General features: G+C 46.3%; 1 protein-coding gene across 2 annotated transcripts in view; it reads left to right on the forward strand.

Annotated features, from left to right (window-relative positions):
- The window catches only part of LOC143924505 (lipopolysaccharide-induced tumor necrosis factor-alpha factor homolog), a 153996-nt gene that overhangs the window by 103837 nt on the left and 31194 nt on the right, over window positions 1–18965 (forward strand). The window lies entirely within an intron of this gene.

Here is an 18965-nt window from a genome sequence, read left to right on the forward strand (position 1 = left end):
AATACACATTTGTAGACGGAGCCAGGAGTAGGGTTCCCAAGTTAAGCAAGCAGCACACACAGAGTCCACGAAGGGTTAACAGTTATTTAGAAATAGCAAGTTTGCTTGAAGAACACATATGCTAGCACTAGTAATGCTCCTTAACCACTTAACCACAGCTCCAGAAGATTTGGCTGCTCAATGACCAGACCATTTCTTGCGATACTGCGTCACTTTAACTGACAATTGCGCGGTTGTGCGACCCTATACCCAAAAAAAATTTGCATCCTTTTTTTCCACAACAAGAACTTTCTTTTGATGGTATTTGATCATCTCTGCGTTTTTTGTTTTTTTTTGTGCTATAAACAAAAAAAAGCAACACTTTTGAAACCAAAAAAAACACAATACTTTTTGCTAAAATAAATATCCAAAATGAAAAAGAAAAAAAATTCTCAGTTTAGGCCGATATGTATTTTTCTACATATGTTTGGTAATAAAAATCGCAATAAGCATATATTGATTGGCTTGCACAAAGGTTATAGCATCTACAAAATAGGGGATAGATTTATCACATTTTTTTAATTATTTTTTGTTATTAGTAATGGCGGCGATCTGCAATTTTTATCAAGACTGCGACATTATGGCGGACACACCAGACACTTTTGACACGTTTTTGGGGTGATTGACAATTATACAGTGATCAGTGCTATAAAAATGCACTGATTACTGTATAAATGTCACTGGCAGGGAAGGGGTTTACACTAGGGGGCGATCAAGGGGTTAACTGTGTTCCCTAGTGTATGTTCTAACTGTAGAGGGAGGGGACTTACTGTAGGAGATGACAGATCGTGGTTCCTAGCTATTAGGAACTCACAATCTGCATCTCCTTTCCTCACAGATGTCCCTGTTCTGCCTCTCGTGCCTGTGATTGCTTGCGGCCAGTGATCATTGCGACCACCGGTCATTTACATCGGCACCCCGTGCAGTGCAGTGGGTGCGTGCACCTGCTATCCCACTTAAAGGAGCCGGATCGTGCCGACCTGCCTCAGTATAATGACGGCGGCTGATCGGCAAGTGGTTAAGAGGAATTGCAGTCTGCTCACTAATTTGTAATAAAAACATCTTTGACATTCTGAAGCTTCCCCCCAACCACTTTGCATTTTATTTTATATATTCTGTGATTCTGTACTTGCCAAATATGCTGCAGAAATCTCCCTCCACTGAGTCTGGCTGCATCCATTTTAACTGTGGGCAGCTAAAGCTGCTGCCTGTTCACTTCCTGGATTTACACAGGAGGCACATCTCTAGCTCTGCAGCCCTCGTTGGCCCTCTTATGACTCATCCCCCTCCCTTCCTGGCAAACTCTCACGAGAGTGAGAGAGAGAGCTTTGCACCATATAAGCCTAGGCTAATTACCAGACAAGAAACAGGAAGTGGGCTGTATAAGGTATTTACTGGCAGAAAAAAATGTTTTACTATCCAAAGTTAAAATAGCAAGGGCAGGAGATTTAATAGACCTAGTACTTGGTGGTTGGCTTCTGCTGATCATGAGGAGAGGGGTACACCATGCCTTTTGGTTAGGTCAATCTGAGTGTGCCTTACCCCTGTAAGGAGCCTCACACTCACCTACTCTTTCCCTTCTCACACTGGAACCTCTCCCTAACACGAATCCTCTGTTCTAGTCTAACAGTGTTCCTCTCCCTACACTAGTCTTTGCTACCACCTATAGTGGCTTGGTCATGTCTGACCATCAACAGCTTCTGCTTAAACATATGTACATGGATAGGGACAATTGTAGACACTCACTCAGGTTGAACTGGATGGACTGGTGTCTTTATTCAACCTTACTAACTATGTAACTATATATGGTTGGGACTTATGAATACAGTAAAAATATATAAGATCCCAAGCACAAGGGAATTAGTCCTATAGCCTCAGGTCATTCCAATTTACAATCCACTAATCCGGGAGGTTTGCAGTGTCCCTCCTAAAGCTGGCCATACATGGTTTAGGTTTTTCAATTCCTCTATCCACACATTCTAAGTTGATGGTGGACGCCTCCCTGCTTTGCTATTGTATTCTGTCAGTGGAAAGACTCCCTTGCTGTCAGAATACACAGATCAGTGCTGCAGCCGCTGATTGAGCAGCTTTTATCTGTCAGGGTGGTTGAACATATCCAATTGACTTCCGTTCAACTACAATGGTCACACATGTAGATTGAAATTTGGATGGTCCCTACTGAACCAGCTGAATTCCAATTCATCTATGGTCACCTTAAGGGAGTTGACCCCTATAACCTGGATTGATGTTCCCTGCTTGAATGAACCCCTTTCTTGGAGTCCCCTTTACTCCCTTATCCAAGGAGAAGCTTTGCTAGGTTTATGGAAATATGATGCTAAATGTTCTACACATTCTTCTCCAGAATATTTCTCTGACATTCCTGCAGCTCTATACAGAATATTAATTGGCCTAATGAATGTAACATACATTACTAATTTGTATAGCAATCCCATCTAAAAATATATAAGTTCAGTCTTTATATAAAAACAAATCAACAATAAAGGACATAAGGACAAATAATAAGTTAGAATACAAATAAGTTCTATTGTTCAAATAAAATACTTTGTAGCATCAGTGGATATCAAGAATGCATATTTGCATGTTATCATCTTTCCAGTGCATCAATGATATCTTCGTTTTGCTGTGGCCAGTCAGCACTTCCAGTTTGTAGCTCTACCATTTGGCCTACTATCTACACCTGAAGTGCTTAACAAGATTTTGGCCCCTGTGTTAGCTGTATTACTCTCCTAGCCCGCGTACACACGGGCGGACTGTTCGCCCAACTTTGTCCGCTGAACAGTGTTTGGGCGGACAGTCCGCTCGTGTGTGGGCTTTCAGCGGACAGTTTCAGCGGACAGTTGGACGGACAAGGTTTTTCGGAAATTCCGTAAAACTGTCCGCTGAAACCTTGTTTCAGCGAACAGTCCGCTTGTGTGTAGGCTTGTTCGTCAAACAAAGTTGCGCGCATGCTCAGAAAGGATTTTCACGCCGAAAGCTATAATGCAGTGTATAGGACGTCGTATTTTTCATCCCGTCGTACGTGCCGTTCACGTCATCGCGCACGGTTTCAGCAAACTGTTCGTTCGTCGTCGACGGACAAAGTTGGGCGAACAGTCCGCGCGTGTGTACGCGGCCCTAGAGTATTCCCTTAGTGTAAAACCTAAACGACCTTCCAGTCAGCCCAAACTGTAATGGTCAATGTGAACATAAATGAAATTACTATATGTCTGCAGCATACCCATGCAACTGGCATCAAAAAGTGTTCCTGTGTCAGCAATGGTGTGAGTGATAAAGGACCATTCCCTCCACTCCCCCCACCTTTGTCACTGGTGTCAGTGGGACAACAAAAGAATCCACTGACATTGGTGTTCATGTAAATTGAAGAGAACAATCAGCGCGATAAATACGTATATACACAAAATCACCAAAAACATTTTTGCCCAGCCAAACACTGTATAGTGATTTCACAACACTAACAAAAATAAAATATACCACAAAACAGTGTAGCAACACCTCCCCATATGCTAAAAAAAAAAAAAAAAAATCAATATAACTAATCTGCGCACATAAAGTCTATTGTTTGAAAGATTCTTTGTTCCAAAATGTCTATAGTCCAATATTTAGTAAATAATATAAAGGGAAAAAATAAAAAACACCATGGGGGGTTATTTACGAAAGGCAACTCCACATTGTACTGAAAGTGCACTTGGCAGTGCAGTCACTCTAAATCTAAGGGGTAGATCTGAAATGAGGGGAAGCTCTGCTGATTTTATCATCCAATCATGTGCAAGCTAAAATGCTGTTTTTTATTTTTTCCTTGCATGTCCCCCTCAGATCTATAGCGACTTTACTTCCAAGTGCACTTTCAGTGCAAAGTGGATTTTCCTTTAGTAAATAACCCTCCATATGTCTTCACTATTCATTATCAGTGCACATCCTCCACCAGGTGAAAGACCTGTTCACTTCAATAACACATTAACACGCTCATTGATATTATTCCACTGTTGTTGTTCCTTTTGGGTTCTCCTCTCCTTATTAAGCACAAGACACTCGTCCCATCCACTTCCCAACACAATAAGATATACCATATAAGATACAAAGGCACACACATAGCGCAATCTGTTTTTTGCAAGTTTATTCACAATCCCCGCTATAAATCACACTTACAAGAATCCACATTAACCATTTAAGGATGGGAAGATTTGCCTCCTTAATGACCAGGCCATTTTTTGCTATACGGCACTGTGATGCTCTAACTGACAAAACAAAATTGATGTCCTTTTTTCCCCACAAATAGAGCTTTCTTTTGATGGTATTTGATCCCCTCTGCGTTTTTTATTTTTTGCGCTATAAACAAAAAAATAGACAATTTTGAAGAAAAACAATAATTTTTAATTTCTGCTATAATACATATCCAAAAAATATATGTATAAAAAAATGAATTTATTCATTAGTTTGGGTCAATATATATTCCTCTACATATTTTTGGTAAAAAAATTGCAATACGTGTATATTGATTGGTTTGCGCAAAAATGATCGTATCTACAAACTATGGGAAAGATTTATGGACTTTTTTTTCCATGTTTTTCCTCGTAATGGTGGCGATCTGCGATTTTGAGGTGGACAAATCTGACCCTAAGTGACACTTTTTGGGGTCCAGTGACATTAATACATTGATCAGTCCTAAAATAATGCACTGATCAATGTATAAATGACACTGGCAGGGAAGGGGTTAACATTAGGGGCTATCAAGGGGTTTACTGTGTTCCCTGGGTGTGATCACTGCGAACAGCAGATCTCCATGATGTCTTCTGTCAGAATGGGGATCCACCTTCTTTTTCCCCACAAATAGAGCTTTCTTTTGGTAGTATTTGATCACATCTGTGGTTTTTATTTTTTGCGCTTTAAACAAAAAATTGAATTAAAAAAAACAATATTTTTTACTTTTTGCTATAATAATTATCCAAAAATAATTTTCTTCATCGGTTTAGGCCAATATGTGTTCTTCTACATATTTTTGGTAAAAATAAAAAAAACTCACAATAAGTGTATATGGATTAGTTTGAGCAAAAGTTATTGCGTCTACAAAATAGGGGATATATGTATTGCATTTTTATAAAAATATTTTTTTACTAGTAATGGTGGGACTGTGACATTGCGGCGGACAGATCGAACAATTTTAACACTTTTTTTTTGGACCATTGACATTTAAGCAGCGATCAGAGCTTAAAATAGCTACTGATTACTGTATAAATGTCACTGGCAGGGAAGTGGTTAACACTAGAGGGCGATCAAGGGGTTAAGTGTGCTCTAGGGAGGTGTTTCTAACTGTGGGGGCAGTGTACTGGTGTTTTTTCTTTTTTCTCTTTATATTTTTTGCTAAATATTGAAGTATAGAAATTTGGTACATGGAATCTTTCAAACTATAGACTTTATATGCACAGATTAGTTATATTGGTATTTGTTGTTTTTTGCATATGGTGAGGTCTAACTTATCTAAGTTACACATTTATACCAATATACCAGAAAACAGTGTAGCGCAACGCTACACTGTTTTCTGGTATATTGGTATAAATGTGTAACTTAGATAAGTTAGACGTGTATACCAATATACCAGAAAACAGTGTAGCGCAATACCTCACCATATGCTAAAAAAACAATAAATATCAATATAACTAATCTGTGCATAGAAAGTCTACAGTTTGAAAGATCCCGTGTCTTGTGTTCATGCTCCCCAAGTCTGCAATGCTTGGGGGCCTTCTCATTGCAGTGATTGGTTTATGGCAAGCACCAGGCTTTAGTTTGGGAACCACTGCTCCAAACTATCTGAGCTACCAAATTGGGATATATACATTGCTATGCATACATTGAAAGCAGACATAGCCTGAGGCAGACTCATCCTCCTTAACCACTTCAGCCCCAGAGGTATTTACCCCCTTCCTTACCAGAGCATTTTTTGTGATTTGGCACTGCGTCGCTTTACCTCTGCGGTTTTTATTTTTTGTGCTATAAACAAAAAAAAGAGCGACAATTAAAAAAAAAAAAAACACATTATTTTTTACTTTTTGCTATAATAAATATCCCCCAAAAATATATAAAAAATGTTTTTTCCCTCAGTTTAGGCTGATATGTATTCTTCTACATATTTTTCCTTAAAAAAAAAAATCGCAATAAGCGTTTATTGATTGGTTTGCGCAAACGTTATAACGTCTACCAAATAGGGGATAGTTTTATGGTATTTTTATTATTTTTTTTTGATTAGTAATGGCGGCAATCAGCGATTTTTATTGTGACTGCGACATTATGGCAATTTTGACACATTTTTGGGACCATTGGCATTAATACAGCGATCGATGCTATAAAATTGCATTGATTACTGTAAAAAGGTCACTGGCAGTGAAGGGGTTAACCACTAGGTGGCAGTGTAGGGGTTAAGTGTTCCTAATGGCGTGTTTCTAATTGTATGGGGGCGTGGCTGTGTGTGACACCACACTGATCGCTGCTCCCGATGACAGGGAGCAGGCGATCAGTGTGCTGTTACTAGGCGGAACTGTTTACATCGGCATCTCCCCGTTCTTGAGCTCCGTGACACGATTGCGGGTATCCCCGCGGCGATCGAGTCCGCGGGACCCGCGACCACGGTCATGGAGCTCTCGGCAGGCGCGCGGTGGGGAATTCAAAGTAGCGTATGGGTACGTTATTTTGCCCGCCGTGCCATCCTGCCGACGTATATGTGCAGGAGCCGGTCAGAAAGCGGTTAAATGTGCAGCTAAAAATCAGAAGCCCAACATTGCTCAAGGCAGCAAAGGAAATGTAATTGGAAATTATAACTAGCAAAAGGAGGTGCATGTGGGAGAGCAATACACTGAATGAATATGAAAAAAATCAGCATCCTCCAGGTAACCTGGTTCTGAATATAGGCATTGATCTACATATGTCTAAATATGGGATCATCAGATTGTTTAGCAATAGGGACCATTCTTTGACAAGTGGCTTTAAAGAAGCAATGTGGCATCATAACATGTATGCAGAAAGTTCATATGGTAATAACCTAACATATATATTATTGCAGCAGTTAAATGAGACAGAAACCTGTTGCTCATATTAACAACCACAAATTTATACATATGGTAGTTTGTTTTTTTAGAAAACCATTTGACAGTTTGAAAATGTTTTTTTTTCCTCATTGTAATTATGCGGTGAACTGCAGTGATGTCTCATTGTTGTCATTAGAACTTCTGGTAAATTCTAGGAAGGGTGGAGATGAAACTGCTCTGTTTTGCTGCCTCTGGCAGTAAGGCTGCATTCACACCTGAGCGTGGCGTGTTTGAACGTTTTTACCGGCGTTTTGTCGCGCGACAACGAGCGTTTTGTCACACTACAACGCGCGACAACGAGCGTTTTTTAACTTCGGCGTTTTTTTTCAGCCAATAGGAAAAATATTTTTCATCGGCTTATTTTTTCTTGAGCAGATACAGCGTCAAAACGCCCGTAGAAACGCTCGTTGTCGCGCTAAACGCTCGAATCGAGCGTTTCCATTAGTTTCTATGGGAATGAAAACGCCCAAATCAGCCCAATTCGGGCAACAAAAAAGGGTCCGGAACTTGTTTGAGCTTCAGGCGTAGGGCTTCAGGCGACATGGAGTGGAGATGTGAACCATCTCCATTGAGAATAATGGATTTTTTCCCCTCCAGCATTTTGTAGCTTCAGGCGTAGGGCTACAAAACGTTCAGGTGTGAACGGGCTGTTAGGGATCACTGGAATAGTCGCTGTTATTGGAAAACTGTTGTGATTGGCTATGTACTGCAGAAGTACACTGACAGCTGGCCTAGATCACAATGATAGGGTAGGGGTCCTTTCACACCAGCAAGTCACACTAAAACAAGCGGCTGCTGGTGTGCACTGTCAGACACTATGCCGATGTGTTAATCCCAGTACGCTGCACTGTTTACTGTTTTTACATCCATGTAATAGAGAAGGAGATGTTGTAGTGTCCACTAGTCCTAAAACACTTCCTGTCCTAGAGTGTCAATGTTACTTCTACAGAGACAGAGTATGGTGAGGGAGCATTGCCACACTAGTACAGATGTGTTACTGGCAGGATCACAGATTGAAATGAAAGAAAAAAAAGACCAAAAAATACTACAAAAAACATGCCAGGCTCTCTGAATGATATTTACCCTTATCACAAAATTGTCAACTGCTCAATCAAGGTTGTATAACGTCTTTCAACATTTTGGGAAATACAAACATGTGTAAACAACACCACTGCCAGTTGTAGCCCCCCTGCAAGCTCACGTAAAGCACAATTCCCTATAACCTGATCGCTGTGATAGCTTCTGATTGACTGACTCTGATCAGTCACTTCACAGCCTTCTGTTGTGTTTATTTTTCTCCTCTTGAATGGAGAGAAAGATATTTTTCTTCTTGATAGAGCAGAAAAACAAAGAAAGTGTGGAGAGGAAAAAAAAACAAGAAAGAATATTTATATCAGCGTCTGATCTAGTTTAGGGTAAAGGGCTGGAGTCAAAGGCCATGGTCAGAGTTATGCCACATTCACACGGGTACCGTCACTTTAACCACGTTAAAAACATATCAGTTCATATCAGTTGCTTCACCCTTCTTCAGTTCCATTAATCTCTGTTTTCATCCGTCTTCCGTTCTGTTAATATCCATTTTCATCCGTTAATGTACAAGTTTACATCTGTTTTGATTCGTTTACAGCAGTTTCTGTGCATTTAAGGAAATTACCCAGAAAGCATTGCTCTTCCCATGCTGCATTGCAGTTTTCAGTGAGTGACTTGTCCTTGCTGTGTCCTTCCTTTGTCCTTGTCCATGTGCTATCTGCATTGTGCAATGTAAGCTCCTCATGGGAGACATCTCTTGCCATGTTTCTCACTGGGCATGTACTGAAGATGTACTTCCTATGTGCAAGTCCAACTACTACCTGGGTCATAGGTTGAGTTCACAGATAAACAAAAGAAATAATTACTTCTTCAAAATGGATCTTAACTGATTGGACATTGACGGACATTGTCTGTTAGGCCCCTTTCCCACTGGGGCGGTTTTCAGGCGCTACAGCGCTAAAAATAGCACCTGAAAAAACTGGCCCCTTTTACTATTTCGGTGCAATAGCAGGACGGTGAAAAAAGTCCTGCTAGCCGCATCTTTGGAGCGACGGTAAAGCGGCGCTAAAAATATCGGCGATTTACCGCCGATGCCCGCACCGCCCCAGTGTGAAAGGGGCCTTAACGTCAGTTAATATTCCTTTTTATGGATCTGAGCATAGCCTTCTATGTTAAAAAAAAAACGGGAGCGGAGGTTAACAGATGGTATCATCCGTTTGCCCATAGGAATGCATTGTCGTGCGTTGATGGAAGGAAGAAAAACGGATAGATGGTCCGATAGACGGTCCATCCGTGTGAAAGGGGCCTTAGATCTCAGAGTCAAAAGTCAGGGTCATTGTATAATAAGTAGGAATCTTTTTTTACCTGGCATGTAAACGTGGTAAAATGGACATTTGAAACGTGGGTTTCTATCTGGCAAGTTACATCTTTCAGGAAAGGTTGTAAAAATGTGTACATTAAGCCTTAGGGGTTGGGATCATCCCCTTACTCTGATCTGTGGTCAATGAGACTCGGGTGATCACAGCGTGCGCCCTTCAGGGCGGCATGGCGAGCATGCAAAGGGGAGGACGTCTAGTGACGCCCTTCCGGCAAAGCAGATACACACTGTAGCTGTCATTCGGCTATAGTGCGGATCTGAAGGGGTTAATTAACAATAGAAGACATTTCCTTTAACAATAATTCATTATTTTTAATTGCCTTTAAAATCCCAATACGAGGTTTACAAAACAAACACTAAATAGTTGCAATGATATGTGCAGTTTTACTAATCCATGTCAAAGTTGTCAAAGGCTTTAAGAAATATTATCCTAATTATAGTCTCATGGTTCTAATTTTTTTTTCTCTCAAAGAATAGGTGCAGGTACTCCCCCTTTCAAATCCCCCCATGTCTCTGCCCCTATCCACCTCCAAGCACCATTCCTCGGTTCCACCCCCTGCCCACCTCCCTAGTGACCAGTGCAGGACATGAATACGATTACTGTGACCAGTGCAGGACATTAAAGTGGTTGTATACCCACATTTTTAACTTTTACCTACAGGAAAGCCTATAATAAGGCTTACCTGTAGGTAAAAAAAATATCTCCTAAACCTGTACGGTTTAGGAGATAATCCCCTTGGTATGCGCCGCTGACTGCAGCGGCGCATGCACACAAGGGGTTTCTCGCTGTCAAAATCCGGCAGCAGCCGAGCGGCCGGACTGAAATCTCCCGCGCGCATGCGCGGGAGTGACGATATCGCGGCTCCGGCCACTCACAGCGCCGGAGCCGCGATACCCGGAAGAAACGCTGAGGGAGCATGTCAGCTCCCTCGGCGTGGATCGGGCCAGATGTCGGGGCCTCGTTCTAAGGTAAGTATTTCATAATGAGCTAGTATGCGGTGCATACTAGCTCATTATGCCTTTTGCTTTGCAGGTTTAAAAAAAAAAAAAAAAAAAAAAAAAAGTGCGGGTTTACTACCGCTTTAATACAATTACAGTGACCAGTGCAGGACATTAATTCATCAGTGCCCGTGACCAGTAAATTTATTCATCAGTGACCGTGACCAGTAAAATCATTCATCAGTGACCAGTAAAATCATTCATCAGTGACCGTGACCAGTAAAATCATTCATCAGTGACCGTGACCAGTAAATTCATTCATCAGTGACCGTGACCAGTAAAATCATGTATGGGGTATTGTCCAATTTTAGGCCTAACCAAAAACCCATTACCCTGAAATAAACACTACCAGACACCTGTATTTGGGTTTTAAATGGCCATAGCAGCCTTTTATTAACCAAACATAACAAAAACACTTTAAAACTTTAAACTCAAAATTACCAGAAACCATATATATATATATTGCCGAGGGTTTTTGAAGGCACCAATGACATTTCTTTTCTGTATCCGGCACACCCTTTTGCCTCTTACCCGGCCCCTAGCCGTGAATTACGCCAGCACAGGGACAATAATTGGCAGAATTCACCCAGCCGGTACAGCCACCTCTCACTTCTGCCCTCCTTAGGGCAGATCCACTTGTTTCAGTGATGGGCCCAGCCCATCTTCCCCGAATACCTTTTACATCCCCGCCTTCAAAAACCCTCCGACCACCGCTGCTACGACTGTAAGAAAAACCAACAAAAACCAGCCAAATACTTGTCAGACACCAACTGCACTAAAATTGGGGCGGGCGGGCGGGAGAATGTCCCTGGATGGCTGTCCTGACTGCAACTGCCTCAGTCTCCCCTCACCCCACATAGCAACCCCTTAGGGACCACCCTGCCCCACCCTCCCACACCCTATCCTCCACCAATGACCTTTTACTTAAGATCACACCACCTTTTTAACCTCCCCTTACTCCTACTACTTGATTAACCCTTATCTTGCTAGCCTTTTCTGTCCAAACCCCATCATGCAGGCCCTCCCCTACGTTTCACTACGGTTCCTGGCCTATACTTGTATGGGGTATTGTCCAATTTTAGGCCTAACCAAAAACCCATTACCCTGAAATAAACACTACCAGACACCTGTATTTGGGTTTTAAATGGCCATAGCAGCCTTTTATTAACCAAACATAACAAAAACACTTTAAAACTTTAAACTCAAAATTACCAGAAACCATATATATATATATTGCCGAGGGTTTTTGAAGGCACCAATGACATTTCTTTTCTGTATCCGGCACACCCTTTTGCCTCTTACCCGGCCCCTAGCCGTGAATTACGCCAGCACAGGGACAATAATTGGCAGAATTCACCCAGCCGGTACAGCCACCTCTCACTTCTGCCCTCCTTAGGGCAGATCCACTTGTTTCAGTGATGGGCCCAGCCCATCTTCCCCGAATACCTTTTACATCCCCGCCTTCAAAAACCCTCCGACCACCGCCAAAGCCGGCAGGCGTGACACCTTACGCCCGGCCGGCCCGCCACACTGCTATGGCCCGTTGAATGCCTTCCTCCAAACTCAAAAACCACATATCAATTCCTACAGCATTCAAATGTACCCCGTCCCCCCGAAGGAACAGCCAAGGCTCCTTCTCCAATTCCCGGTGTCTAACTGCCAGCCCCCCATTACGGACAACGAACTTAGCAACTGCTTTATTGACCTTTATGCGGGCCCTATTCACACCTTCCACTGACACTGCCAGCCTCCAAGTTGCTCTAGCTATCATGTCGGACCACACCACCACTGTGTCAGGGAACACGGTCCGTAATCGCAGGAAATCATACTTGATATCCCTACACAATTCCCGGGATGCCCGCAACCCAAGGTCATTACCCCCCACATGCAGAACTAGGACATCGGGGGGCCTATCCAGCCTGGCATAACGGTGAACCTCCGGGAGCACCCGTGACCATAACATCCCAGGAACTCCGATCCACCGAACCTTCACCTGGTCCCTCGGGAAACCCAACTGGCGCCCTTCAGGCCTAACATCTGCCCGCTTGGCTCCCCAGAAAACAAATGAGTGGCCCAGGATCCACACCAAACATTCCGTACCTGCAAAAGAAAACGGACATTCCAGAACCCCGAAAGGCCCTGACACGAACAAAACCACAAATCAATAACACAAAACACTAAGACAAACATAGAAACAATAACAACCACCATCACCCCTGTATAAAAACCAGAGCCGACACAAATCATTAAGCTCACAACAACTGCGGCCGTACGTACGACCGAAAACGATTTGACTCCCAACGCCCTATGCGTTTAACCAGCTCCTCCTCTGCCCCCCAGCGGCACGCCTTCGTGGCCGCGCCAATCCGGAAGGAATGTGAAGAGTAGTTCTGCACATCTATACCGGCTGCTCGTAAGCATTTGTGAAACACCGCCCCGAATTGGAAACGAGACAAGGCCGACCCATCCTGGTGAACCAACAACGGCCCAGGCCCCAACCCTCTAACTGCGACCCCGGGACCGACGCCAAAACCACCCACTTACCTTTTCCGTCCTGATCAGTCTTGGAAAAGGGGATACGCATGGACAACACCTCCCCTCTGATACGCACATCATCCAAAGCCATACCCCCACCCCCTTTCTTGGATGCACTAACCAATTCCCCCAAGCGAAACGCACCAAAAAACGCCAAAACAAAAGCCGTCCGAAAAAGAGTAGTCTCATAAGCCGAAGAGCAAACCCTTTCCAGGGCATTATCAACTGTGTCCAGCAACTGAAAGGACACAGGGCGGCGCCGGTCCCGGGCCACCCTGCCCCTGCGGTATCCCCGCAGAACCTTCTTCACCAAGGCACGCTTGGTCACGTCCTCGACCCCCGACACCTGAAAAAGAAAAGCCAAAGCCGCTATTTTCTTCCCTAAGGCGGATAGAGAAATTCCGGCTTCCGCATTCTTTCCAATGAAGTCCAACAGCAAACACAATCGCTCCGTATCCGACAAACAACCCCCTTTCTCAACGTCCAAATTGTTCCATTCGACCCAAACCTTCTCAAACCCGCTACCGTTCGAAAACGACGTCCCACAAGAATGCCGGGCAAGGAATTCCGTGCCGCTCCGCTGCCGGTGCCAACACTCGAAATCTGTCCCACTGTTGACGAGACAACGCATCAGCCACAGTATTACGGACACCGGGCACATGTACAGCACTGACAAAACAATTAAAACACAAACACTGGAACACCAATTGCCTAAGCAGCCTGACTACCGGAGGTGAAGAGGCCGACACTTTGTTGACCGCCTGCACCACGCCCAAATTGTCGCAATGAAACCGCACCCGCTTATTCCTGAATTCAGTTTGCCAAATCTCCACTGCCAAAACAATCGGGAACAGTTCCAAAAGCACGAGATTACCCAACAAACCTGCCTCCCTCCATGAATCAGGCCAACTAGTAGCACTCCAGTGCGTACCCAAAATGGCCCCATAACCCACTGCCCCCGCAGCGTCTGTGTACAGTTCCAAGTCCCAAGCCGAGACCCATTTTTCCATCCATACCGACCGCCCATTAAACTGTTCCAGGAACAACAACCACACCCGAAGGTCGGCCTTGAGCTCCTTGGACAGCCGCACGAAGTGATGTGGCGCCCGAATCCCAGACGTGGCCGCCGCCAGACGCCTACAAAAAACCCTGCCCATGGGCATAATTCGGCACGCAAAATTTAATTTTCCCAACAGAGACTGAAGGGCACGCAATTGAATCTTGGGGCCTTTTAGAGCCAGCGCCACGGAGGCCTGCAACTCCTCCACCTTATCCAGTGGTAACCTGCACTCCATCCGGAGCGTGTCAATGACAATTCCCAGGAATTTGATCGTCGTAACCGGGCCTTCCGTTTTTTCGATCGCGAGCGGCACACCAAACGAACGAAAAATGTACTGCAAAGAAGCCAAGAGGGTCTGACAAACCCTGCTCCCCGCAGGGCCGATCACCAAAAAATCATCAAGATAATGGATTATGGAGTGCAACCCGGACACGTCCGTCACCACCCATTCCAGAAATGAGCTAAAAGCTTCAAAGAAAGAGCACGACACGGAACAGCCCATTGGCAAACACAAATCCACAAAATACTGGCCCTGCCACTTGCATCCCAGCAGCCTCCAGCTACTGGGATGCACCGGAAGAAGGCGGAAAGCCGACTCGACGTCAGTTTTTGCCAAAAGCGCCCCTTTACCAAACCTGCGGACCCATGCCACAGCTTTGTCAAAAGAGGCGTAGGAAACTGCACAAAACTCCCGGTCAATGCCAGCATTGACCGATGAGCCTCTTGGATGGGAAAGATGGTGAATCAACCGGAAGGAATTCGGTTCCTTCTTCGGAACCACCCCCAGCGGCGAAACTACCAGGTCCACCAGGGGGGGCTCCCCAAACGGACCAGCCATCCTACCCAAGGCTACTTCTTTCGCCAGCTTCGCCGACACCACCGCTGGGTGTTGCCGCGCAGACATCAAATTCTTGGGAACAGGCGGGACCGCCGCTATCTCGCTAGGGATAACAAAACCAAAAGAAAAACCCCGCCACAACAAATCCGCCGCCACCCTATCCGGATATCTACTTAGGAAGGGGGCCAATCTTTCCACTTTCACCGGCGTCCTCCCTCTTTCCAGTTTCACCTGCTCTACCTTTCGCTTTGCTAAAACACTTGGAGAATGGGTGCGAACCCCCGCAGCCGGAGCATTCATGCCGGAATCGGCAGGTACCTCCAAATTTGCAAGTCCCGCCGTTAAACTGCCAGCAGTAACCTTTCCGCTTTCCGGCCGATGACGACGAGGTTCCTGCAGCGCCACCAGCCCCCCCTGAAAAGGGGGGACCGGCCGGTCTCGCCTGCGTCATCAAACGCATCCACAAGCTAATATCCTTGTGGTCCCACCGAATAGAAGGCCTCACAGCCTTCCGTTGTCGGAATTGCTCGTCATAGCGCAACCACGACAACCCCCCATACACACGATGCGCCTCCCCGATAGCATCGGCATAGCAGAAAAGGGCCGAGCATTGCTCCGGCGCCTTTTCGCCAATCACACTGGCCAAAATATTAAACGCCTGTAACCAAATCCCAAACGTGCGTGGAATCAGTCTGAAACGCCGTTTTTCTTCTTCCTCCCGTTTGCTCTCCTCCGTTCTAACCTTATCCAGGTTAAATTTTTCCAGAGGCAAAAGGGAGAAAATCTCAACATACTCACCCCGCCAAATCCGTTCCTTCACGTCCTGCTTCAGGTGAGCACCCAGCGGGCCCTCGAAGCACACATATACTTCGCACCTGGCCGCATCCGCCAAACGTAAACCCTCCGCCTCGCAGGACCCTCTCACCACTGGCTCCAGACCCTGTTCCACGGCCGGACCCGAGCCCTCTTGCGCCACACCACCCACGACCTGCTGCCCCATCCCACCCGGGGAAAGTGAGCACAATCTCTCCCCCTCCCCAAGGCCCGCAGCAGACTGGGCGCCGAAGACTGCAGCCCCTCTACCCCTTGGCACAACCGTGGGCACCGCCCCCCAGGCCCCCGCAGGGCAAACCCCACTCGCGGTACCCCCAGGCGCCTCACAGCGAGCCAACGCTTCGCTGAAACTTGCCAAAAAAGTACGCAAAAGCCCCATTGCACCCCCCTCAGCAGCAGCCGTCCCCGGCAGCGCCTGCTGTGAAACCCCCCGGAAAGCTACGTCGGACCCCCCCTGTCCAGGTGACCCCCCGGCTGACACACCTCCATGAGAGCCTCCCGGTACCGCCTGCTCCCCCCTCCCCAACACTGACATAACAGGCAGCACAGTAGACAATGAATTAACAGGCAGCACAGTAGACAAGGAAGTAACAGGCAGCACAGTAGACAAGGAAGTAACAGGCAGCACATCAGACAAAGACATACAAGACATTGCACACTCACCAGGCTGCCCCTCCTCCGCAGCCGCAGATCCTGAGCCATGCCGACCGTCTGCACCGCTGGGCTGAACGTCCTCTTCAGACGAAAGTTCCCCTTCTGACCGTGACTCCGGATCAGCTGGAGCGCCCCGGGCACCGCGCAGGCGCGGCGAACGTCTCCGGTTGATGACGTCACTCCCCGCCGTCGCTCCATCCACGGCGCGTCCTCTCCTCTCCCGCTGCGTTCTCTGCCTCCGCTCCCCACAGGTAGACGCCGTAGCCACAGCACGATCGGCGGCCTTGCTTCCAACCGCACCTCCGCTTCTCCTCTGGCCAGCCCCGGCCGCCCCAGGTAACAGGCCGGCGCTGGGTGACCTTCTCCTCCTCCGCTGGGCACCGCTGCTGACGGGTAAGTGGTCAGCAGCGACCGGCTGGTCCGGGACTGCAGAAGAGGGGGGGCACGAGCGGGCCAACGATCCACTGCGCCCCCCAGGGGCACGCCTCAGATGGGGATTCCTCCCAGCCCCCCCGGCCTGCGAGGGCGTCCTCTTAGGCGCGGAGGCTGAAGGGTCCTGAACAGGGCTCCCGGCGCGGCGACAACCCCTTGGGGTCAATTGTGGGCTTAGACGCTCAGGAGGCCTTGACCTCCTAGCACGTTGTCGGACAGGGGCAGACGGGTTAGCCACCTGACCTGACCCCGGCAGCATACCCTGTAATTGGGCACGCAGCCACTGCGGCCCGTTTGCGACCGCAGCCTCTCTAAAAGTTGACAGCATGGCCTCCAAATCCTCCATACCGAAAGTCTAACTACTGGCTGAGGAGAATGTCCCTGGATGGCTGTCCTGACTGCAACTGCCTCAGTCTCCCCTCACCCCACATAGCAACCCCTTAGGGACCACCCTGCCCCACCCTCCCACACCCTATCCTCCACCAATGACCTTTTACTTAAGATCACACCACCTTTTTAACCTCCCCTTACTCCTACTACTTGATTAACCCTTATCTTGCTAGCCTTTTCTGTCCAAACCCCATCATGCAGGCCCTCCCCTACGTTTCACTACGGTTCCTGGCCTATACTTTCATCAGTGACCGTGACCAGTAAATTCATTCATCAGTGACCGTGACCAGTAAATTCATTCATCAGTGACCGTGACCAGTAAAATCATTCATCAGTGACCGTGACCAGTAAAATCATTCATCAGTGACCGTGACCAGTAAAATCATTCATCAGTGACCAGTAAAATCATTCATCAGTGACCGTGACCAGTGCAGGACATGAATACGATTACTGTGACCAGTGCTGTGCAGGACATTAATACAATTACTGTGACCAGTGCAGGACATTAATACAATTACAGTGACCAGTGCAGGACATTAATACAATTACTGTGACCAGTGCAGGACATTAATTCATCAGTGCCCGTGACCAGTAAATTTATTCATCAGTGACCGTGACCAGTAAAATCATTCCACAGTGACCAGTAAAATCATTCATCAGTGACCATGACCAGTAAAATCATTCATCAGTGACCACTAAATTTATTCATCAGTGACTGTGACCACTAAAATCATTCCACAGTGACCAGTAAAATCATTCATCAGTGACCGTGACCAGTAAAATCATTCGACCGTGACCAGTAAAATCATTCGACCGTGACCAGTAAAATCATTCATCAGTGACCTTGACCAGTAAATTCATTCATCAGTGACCGTGACCAGTTAATTCATTCATCAGTGACTGTAACCAGTAAAATCATTCATCAGTGACCGTGACCAGTAAAATCATTCGACCGTGACCAGTAAAATCATTCATCTGTGACCAGTAAAATCATTCATCCGTAACCAGTAAAATCATTCGACCGTGACCAGTGCAGGACATTAATACAATTACAGTGACCAGTGCAGGACATTAATACAATTACAGTGACCAGTGCAGGACATTAATACAATTACAGTGACCAGTGCAGGACATTCACCCCCCTCCCCCCCGCCATGCTGCATATTATAAAAATCAGTTAAACTCACAGACAGTTCAAAATGTTTAGACTGCAGTCTGGCCCCATCATTGCATCAGCTTACTTTAGCTTGTACAGTACCTCTGTCTGATTGCAATGAATGGTCTGCAAATTTTGCAAGTGAGGGTGAGTCTGGTTCCTCCTCGGCGGTGCTGCCTGGTTCCTGTGTATGCAGGCTGCAGTAGCTCTGCATTGACGCTCCGCCCATCGAGCCTCCGGCCGAGTGACGTCAAGACGCTGGGAGGGGGCTGACGCCGGTGTTCTGGGCAGGACAGAAGCTTGCCAATGCATTGGCGAGCCCCGGACGGCTCGGCAGCGGCCCCCATTCGGCAGCAGTTCCACTAGGCTTCGGGCCCCATAGCGACTGCGGGCCCCATAGCGACCGCGTGGGTTGCTATGGCGGTAGTTCCGCCACTGCTTCGAGCACTACATCAAGCAACTGGACTACAGCATATCCAGCATGATAAGTGTTGTCATTTTGTCTAGAATAAGAACCATCAACA

The sequence above is a fragment of the Lithobates pipiens genome, unplaced genomic scaffold, assembly GCF_037356315.1.
Source record: "Lithobates pipiens isolate NorthernLeopardFrog02 unplaced genomic scaffold, aLitPip1_a1.2 Scaffold_22, whole genome shotgun sequence".
Lineage (NCBI taxonomy): Eukaryota > Metazoa > Chordata > Amphibia > Anura > Ranidae > Lithobates > Lithobates pipiens.